Source organism: Chinchilla lanigera, unplaced genomic scaffold (assembly GCF_000276665.1).
Source record: "Chinchilla lanigera isolate Chin_1 unplaced genomic scaffold, ChiLan1.0 scaffold00033, whole genome shotgun sequence".
In the NCBI taxonomy this organism is placed as follows: Eukaryota; Metazoa; Chordata; class Mammalia; order Rodentia; family Chinchillidae; genus Chinchilla; species Chinchilla lanigera.
In genome coordinates this window covers 21,583,903-21,591,034 of record NW_004955434.1, presented here as the reverse complement: position 1 = coordinate 21,591,034, position 7,132 = coordinate 21,583,903, and the positions used below count along the sequence as shown (strand labels likewise).

Below are 7,132 nucleotides of genomic sequence, written 5' to 3'. Positions count from 1 at the left end.
TGAATGTTTAAGTTAAAATTCTTATTACCATAAAAGACACGGTGCCCGGCCAGGGAATATAGCTCAGTGGCACAGCGGCTCAAGTGCAAGGTCCTGAGTTTGATTCCTGGTAGCAACAACAACAAAAAGACACAGTGCCGTTAATTCTCAAAATCCACCCCTTCACTTTAAACAAACTTATCCCATTTTTCTTGCCACTCTGTGAAGTAGTTCTGGATATCCTCTTTCCTGGCCTTGCTTCTCTGCCTCAGCGTCCTGAATCAGTTCAAAATGTTTACAGCAATTTCTGTCAAATAAAAACGTTACAGCCGGGGGTGGTGGCGCACGCCTGTAATCCCAGCAGTCAGGAGGCTGAGGCAGGAGGAATGCTGTGAGTTCCAGGCCAGCCTGGGCTACAAAGTGAGTTCAAGGCCAGCCTGAACTACAAGTGAGACCCTGTCTCAACCCACCCCTGCCAAAAAAAAAAAACAAAGCGAAAGGAACAAACAAGAGCAAAAGTAACGAATTTAACTCTGCAGAGTCCCTGATGGTACCCAGGAGAGCAGGGCCGCCTTGAGAACAGTGTGTTATTCTGGGTACTGTGAAAGCAGGCCCTTGGTACCCTGGCCCCATGCAGTCTACTAAACGACTTCTGTCGCTGGGAGCACAAGCTCTCCCACTTCATCTCTCCTTGTTTTTTTCCTGGTACTGGGTATTGAACCGAGGGCTTCGCCATTGAGCTACACCCCAGCTCTAGCTTCTTTTTCTGAGACAGGGTCTCTCTTAGTGGCCCAGGCTGGCCTCCCAAGCAGCTGGGATTATAGGTGTGTGTCACTGTGCCTGCTGATATTTTCAAACGTCACAGGAATACGTAACACGAAAAGTGGAAGGTCTTCTTCGGTAGTCTCTGCCCATCTACCCCAGCCTGGCGTTACCAGTGAGTTGGTCTGTCTCTCAAGACGGCATGCTTCGCCGGGCGTGGTGGTGCACGCCTGTGATCCCAGCACTTGGGAGCCCGGAGGTTCCAGGCCAGCCTGAGCTGCAGTGAATGCAAGACTCGCCTGAATTACATAGTGAGATTCTGCCTAAAAAAAAAGGCATGCTTTTAAAGGCACAATAATATCTACGACCAAAAAGAAACCTGCCCCAAAACTGAGACTTCTTTCTAGTTTGGGATATACGTTCCAAGCTTTGCGTGTGTGTGTGTGTGTGTGTGTGTGTGTGTGTGTGTTAAAGAGAAAGAAAGAGATGTGATGAAATCACCCCTCTTCCTTTTCTGGGAAAAACTCTCCATGTCTTGATTTTTATCTTTCATAGGAAACTGTGTGATGGGTCAGACAGCCAGACCATTCATTTAACATGAGCACGTTAAGACTCATTTCAGTCACCAGGCAGCAGTTAGACTCTCCCCCACTCCGTGAGACAGACCAGCAGGGCCTGGCGGCGGGCCTCCCGAGCCTGCCTCGAGGACAGCTGCAGAACGAGGTAGTTCTGGGGTGAGGACGTAGCTCACTGGCAGAGCACCCGCCTCCCGCGTCCGGGGCCTGGGTTCATTTCCCAGTAACAGAAAACAACACAAAGAAGAGGGTGGCCTCCGGGCGGTCTCTGCCAAGTATCCTGACGTTCTTGCGAGCACAGGAAAGGAAGGAGCCGTGCCTTGACCCGAGCCGGGACACCCTGCTGCGGAGCTGGGGAGCCTCGGTCTGAGCTTGGGCCCCCCGTGGGAGGGACACCGCGATGTGCACCCACGGTGCAGATCCAGGCAGTGGCGGGCGCACACTGCTTAGAGGAAGCAGGGCGTGCTCTAGAGGCGACCAGGAATTCTCCCGCGACACCAGGGCCGTTCTGCTTTTTGTTTCCCCACATCCATACTTTCACTTACTTATTTTTGTCCTTTGTTTTTGGTACCAAGACTCGAACTCAGGACCTTGTTGTGCTTGCCAGGCAGGTGCTGTGCTACTATCTCCCCGGCCCCATTTTTGAGACAGGGTTTCACTATGCGGTTCAGGCTGGCCTTGAGCTCACTTGGTATAGTCCAGGCTGACCTGGAAGTCACAGCGACCCTCCTGCTTCAGCCTCCCGAGTGCTGGGATTACAGGGAGAATAAAAGCAGGCAGGCCGAGGATCTAGTTCTGGAGGAGTCAGGAGTGCAGAGTAACTAGGTTGCCCAGCGATGGCTCCTGCTGGCCAGCAGTTTGCACAGAGCTTGCAATGCTCGGAACGCACCTCCTCGGCTTCCTGCCTGCTCTCATGACCCGCTACTCTGCCCGCAGGGCAGTGGGAGATAGCACTGTCTCAGCCTGAGCTCGAGAGAAGGCGTGAGCAGAGCAGGGCTGTCTGTGACCGGGCCTAACCAAGGCTGCGGTGTGAGGTGGTGCTGGAGGCGAGGGTTCTGTAGCCCACACACACACGGTGAGACGCTGCCTCTGTCCTCGCTGCTGCGATGAGGTGATCGAGCGCAAAGGAGCCCCGGGAGCATCTGCTCCAGCGCCCTCGTCTTGAGGCCCGAGGGTGAGGGCAGGGCATCCGGGGCCCAGCAGCACACCTGGGCAGGAATGAGCTGCGGACCCCAGAGAGACGCACGGCTTGCACCCAGCCTGGCACCTCCCGGTTCCCGCCCCAGGGTTGGGGAGAGCTCCCGAGCCGAGGTGCAGCGTGTGGAGGGCGGGCGCCCAGGTGGAGGGAGAGGGAAGCCGGCGGCCCCGTCGGGAGACCAAAGTGCGTGGGGCACAGGGGAGCAGTGGAAGCGGGTGTTCTCTGGCTTCTGCAGAGGAAACCACTGCAAGTTCTTCTCCTTTCCTTGCTACTTCAGACTGACTTGGTATGGGCGTCACACCCAAAGAAAGCTACGGCCGGACAGAAGGTGGCTGCAAACACACACTTCAAGGCAGTTTCGGTGCAAGCAGTTGCTACAGGCCCTAGAGGCAGGGCCTCTGGCTGCCCTCCCCGCTTTGGCTTGGGCTACTGCGAGCCTGGGCTCCTCCCGGTCTCCGGGAGCCGGGTCTCCTCGCCAGGCCCTCCTGGGCCACAAGGCTGGTTTTGTTTGTATGTATGTTTGTCGTTGTTTGGCTTTTATTTTTTGGATGTGATTAAAAAACCTTAATAAGACCTACCATTTCCATGTGCCTGGTATCCGTTTAACTGTTGAATTATTAACTCACGAAATCCTCACAAAAGACAAAAAGTACCCTGGGTCAGCTTTGCTGTTTCCCTCCACTTTCTTTTCTTTTTTTTGACAGGGTCTCAAAGCCCGACTCCCCGTCCTCCCAAGCGGTGGGACTGCAGGCTTCCCCATAACCCAGGCTCTCCTGGACTTTTTCACCTTGTATTCGCAATACAGCACAGGCAGAGGAGCACGGGACACACATGCGAACTGCCTGTGGAACCGGCTCCCGGAGTAAGAAACATCAGCCCCAAAGGGCAGAGCGCTTTCCTCCTCCTGTAGGGCAGACACCATCATTACAGCAGCTGCTAGCTACCGGGGTAGGTACTTGTAGGTGGACTCTTTCGTTTACACTAGTTTGCACAACAATACAAAAGTTATGTTTCTTTTCATTCTCCCTTTATCGGGGACCCGGCCGAGACCCCCAACTGCCTGTAGGAGGGGCCCGGGAAAAGGATGAAATAAGAAACAGGCAAATTTATAATGCATGAAGCGAGGCTGGAAGGTCCGTGCCTCAGGATGGGCAGAGACCGAGCTCCGAGCCAGCTGCAGCCCATGGGGTGGGACCATGACCATGACGGGAGGGGCTGGTGGGAGACTCGGGTGAGGACTCATGCTGAGAAGGACCTTGCCCTGGGCAGTTTTTAATCTTAGTGGTTTTAGCAGAGTCTTAGTGGGCGGGAGAGGCGGGCCCAGCCCTAAAGAGTGAATGGGAAATCTCAAAGCTGACGCCAATAACCCCATGCTCCATCTGTCCCGCAGGGGAGTGTGCAGAATTAGCCCTTGTGAATCTGTGGTCCCCAACATCCCGTTGCTGTATGACCTTGTGGATCAAAGCTAGGGCCTTGCACATGCTCAGAAAACCCTCCACCGTTCAGTTACATCTCCACCCCTCTACCCCAAACTTAAATTTTGAGACATGTTTGTTCTGTTTTATTTTTTTTTTTTATTTTTTATTTTTTCCCAGTACCAGGAATCGAACTCACGACGTTGCACTTGCCAGGCAGGGGCTGTGCTGCTGAGCTAAATCCCCAGCCCTGTTTTTGTCTTTTTGAGACAGGGTCTCGCTGTGCAGTTCAGGCTGGCCTTGAGCTCACTTTGTAGCCCAGGCTAGTCTTGAACTCACAGCGATCCTCCTGCCTCAGCCTCCCAAGTGCTGGGATTACACAGGTGTGCGCCACCACGCCCAGCTGAGACATTTTCTAAAACCACAGAGAAGTTGAAAGACTAACACAAGGAACACCATATAATCTTTACCTAGACCATGAAGAACTATTATTATCTCCACTTTACAGATGAGGAGGTTGTAGGGTGCTGAGTTAGATGGAAATACAGGCAGTCAGGCAGGACTAGGCCATCGAAGGAGCCACTATACCTTGCAGCCTGAGAGAGAGGCACCTCTGCTGTGGGCCAGGCCTCAAGACAAGACATGAAACAAATGCACCCATATACCTCCCTAGGGATGGACCTCAGGGACTGATATTCTAAATAGTGGAGATCACCTTGAAAAAGCCAGGAGGAGCTGGGCATGGTGACACACGCCTGTTATACCAGCACTCGGGAGGCTGAGGCAGGAGGATTGTTGTGAGTTCGAGACCAGCCTGGGCTACAAAGTGAGTTCGAGGTCAGCCTGAACTGCACAGTGAAACCCTGTCTCAAGAAAAAAAAAAAAAGCCAGGAAGAGTCAGTCACCCAGCCGCCTACAGGAAAAGCCCCGCTTGCTAGGTGACTCACTTCCCCATTTGATCCCGATTTAATCCATTTTACCTGAGCAGTTATACTCATAATCTTATTGGTTGGCCATAGCTTTGTCCCACCTCATGCCCACATTTCCACATCCCATTTTTCCTCTCCTTTGACCTACCTCATCTCATGGATTTGCTCTATAAAAGTCCCGAGAGAAGACAGGTTCCTGGGCCACCCGCTCAGCCCCCTGCTGTCCCTCTCTGGGAGAGAAGCTTTCTTTCCCTCAATAAATATATTCTGCTCTGGGGCTGGGGATTTAGCTCAGCAGCACAGCGCCTGCCTGGCAAGCTCCAGACATCTTTCAGGTTGGGAGTTTCTTTCTCCTATATTAAGGAAACTAAAAGAGAAATCTGGTAACTGGTGCAGATCATTCACCTGGGAACCTGTCTTGCCTGGCTTGCAGCGGTGGCCAGAGTGGACAGATCTTGTTTTGTTTTGTTTTGTTTTTGTTATTTTTGAGACAGGGTCTCACTAACCCTTGAGCTCACTTTGTAGCCCAGGCTGGTCTCGAACTTGCAACGACCCTCCTGTCTCAGCCTCCCGAGTGCTGGGATTACAGGTGTGTGCCGCCACGCCTGGCATGGACAGATCTTGTGACCGCTGAGGGTTTTCTTCATTATTAAGATAGGAGCAATGACCCCATTCCGCGCGTTCTCACACTGCTGTGAGGCTCAAATGTGAGCGTCGTGGAAGTGTCCTGAGAGGAGAAATGTGCCCCAGAGGGTCGCTGGTGAAAACGCAGCATGCTCCCGGGCAGCACGCGGATCTCGACTCAGTGGGTCAGGGGAGTGGCTGGGTTTCAACCTCAGCGGTAGAGCACACACTTAGTGCGAGTGAGGCCGTGGGTTCAATCCACAATGCCAGGAAAAAACTGCACTTAGAGCCAGGTTTGGGGGTGCATCCTGTAACCCCAGCACTCTGGGAGCCGAGGTACGAGGCCTGCAAGTTTAAACCCAGCCAGCCAGTTTAGTGACTTGGTGAGAATCTGTCTGGAAATAACTGAAGAAAGGGCTGGGGACGCCGCAGCGCAGGGAGGAGACCCTGGGTGCAGCCCGAAACACAATCCCAGCGGCAACTGGACAGACCCTGACACCGCTTAGGTCTGCGCAGGTCACGGTGAGGCCTGAGCCGCTCTCCCAGGGCCGCCTCACTGGCCAGAGCCTGCCCGAGGGCTCCTGCTCCTCTCACCCCGAACGCCACTCTTGTCCTGCAGGCTGGAGAAGCTGACTGTGAGCCGGAACGGTGCGCACACCTGTAATCCCAACACTCCAGGAGGCTGGGGCGGGAGGATCACAAGTTGGAGTCCAGCCTGGGCAGTTAGATTTAGTGACTCTGTCTCAGAACGGAAGAACAGACAGGGCTGGCAGTGTGAGGTGGCTCAGTGTGAAGACCCCGGGTTCCAACTGCAGCACTCTAGGCCGAGAACCCGGCCCCCGTCAGCCTCCGGGGCCTTCTCCTTCACAGGCCAATAAAAGCAAGAGGAAGCTCGCTCCGCTTGGAAGGGGGCCAATGACTCATCGGCTTACGCAAGGATCAGACAGGCGCTTTGCAGGTGAAAGGGCAAATGTGACACCACACAAAAGCTCAGGGGAGCAACAGTCCGAGTATCGGTGGACTCCCAAGAGGCAGAACGAACATTCGCTACAACAAAACTGGGACATGCAACACCTACAATGGAGGAAGAAAGTAATAGCTGAATTGTTTTGGGCATTGAGGATGGCACGGGGAGGAAAAGCCACGTAACTTTATTTTAAAGAGAATAAAAAGAACAAGAGCAAAACGCCAACAGCGGAGACAAGAACCAAACAAAGCAAAAACAAACACGATACAGGTTTCAGAACAAAGTGATGAGGGTTAACAGCGGTCCTTATACTACATATTGTCAGCGAAGTTGCTCAGATTACCAGATGGAAGAGTGCACGGCCGATCAAACCACTGCGGAGAATGAAAGATAGTTTTAAATACATTAGACGACGCAGCGCTTCGCTGGACAGGACGGCAGGAGTTCACGAAGCATGGCCCGCGCCACGAACGCGCCAGGCACCTTGCGCGGGGCCGCCGAGCTCCGGCCCGCTGGCCGCGGCGAGCACCGCGTACGTCTCCACGCCTCCGCACGCCCGCTTCTGTCGCGCAGTGCTGCATCTTTAGTTTGAATTACGGCGAGGGGGACACGGTCTACTTCTTGCTGAGGACTCTAGATACTAACCAGTCCTATATAGAGAACGTGAATATATATATATATAT

At 53.6% G+C, this 7,132-nt stretch overlaps 1 long non-coding RNA gene across 1 annotated transcript in view; it reads left to right on the top strand.

Moving 5' to 3' along the window:
- The window catches only part of LOC106148979, a 5,355-nt gene extending 2,263 nt beyond the window's left edge, over positions 1-3,092 (top strand). Inside the window, exon 2 of the long non-coding RNA XR_001234819.1 lies at positions 2,792-3,092. This is a non-coding gene — a long non-coding RNA (uncharacterized LOC106148979). The remainder of the gene's footprint in view (positions 1-2,791) is intronic.
- The last annotated feature ends 4,040 nt before the right edge of the window (positions 3,093-7,132 follow it).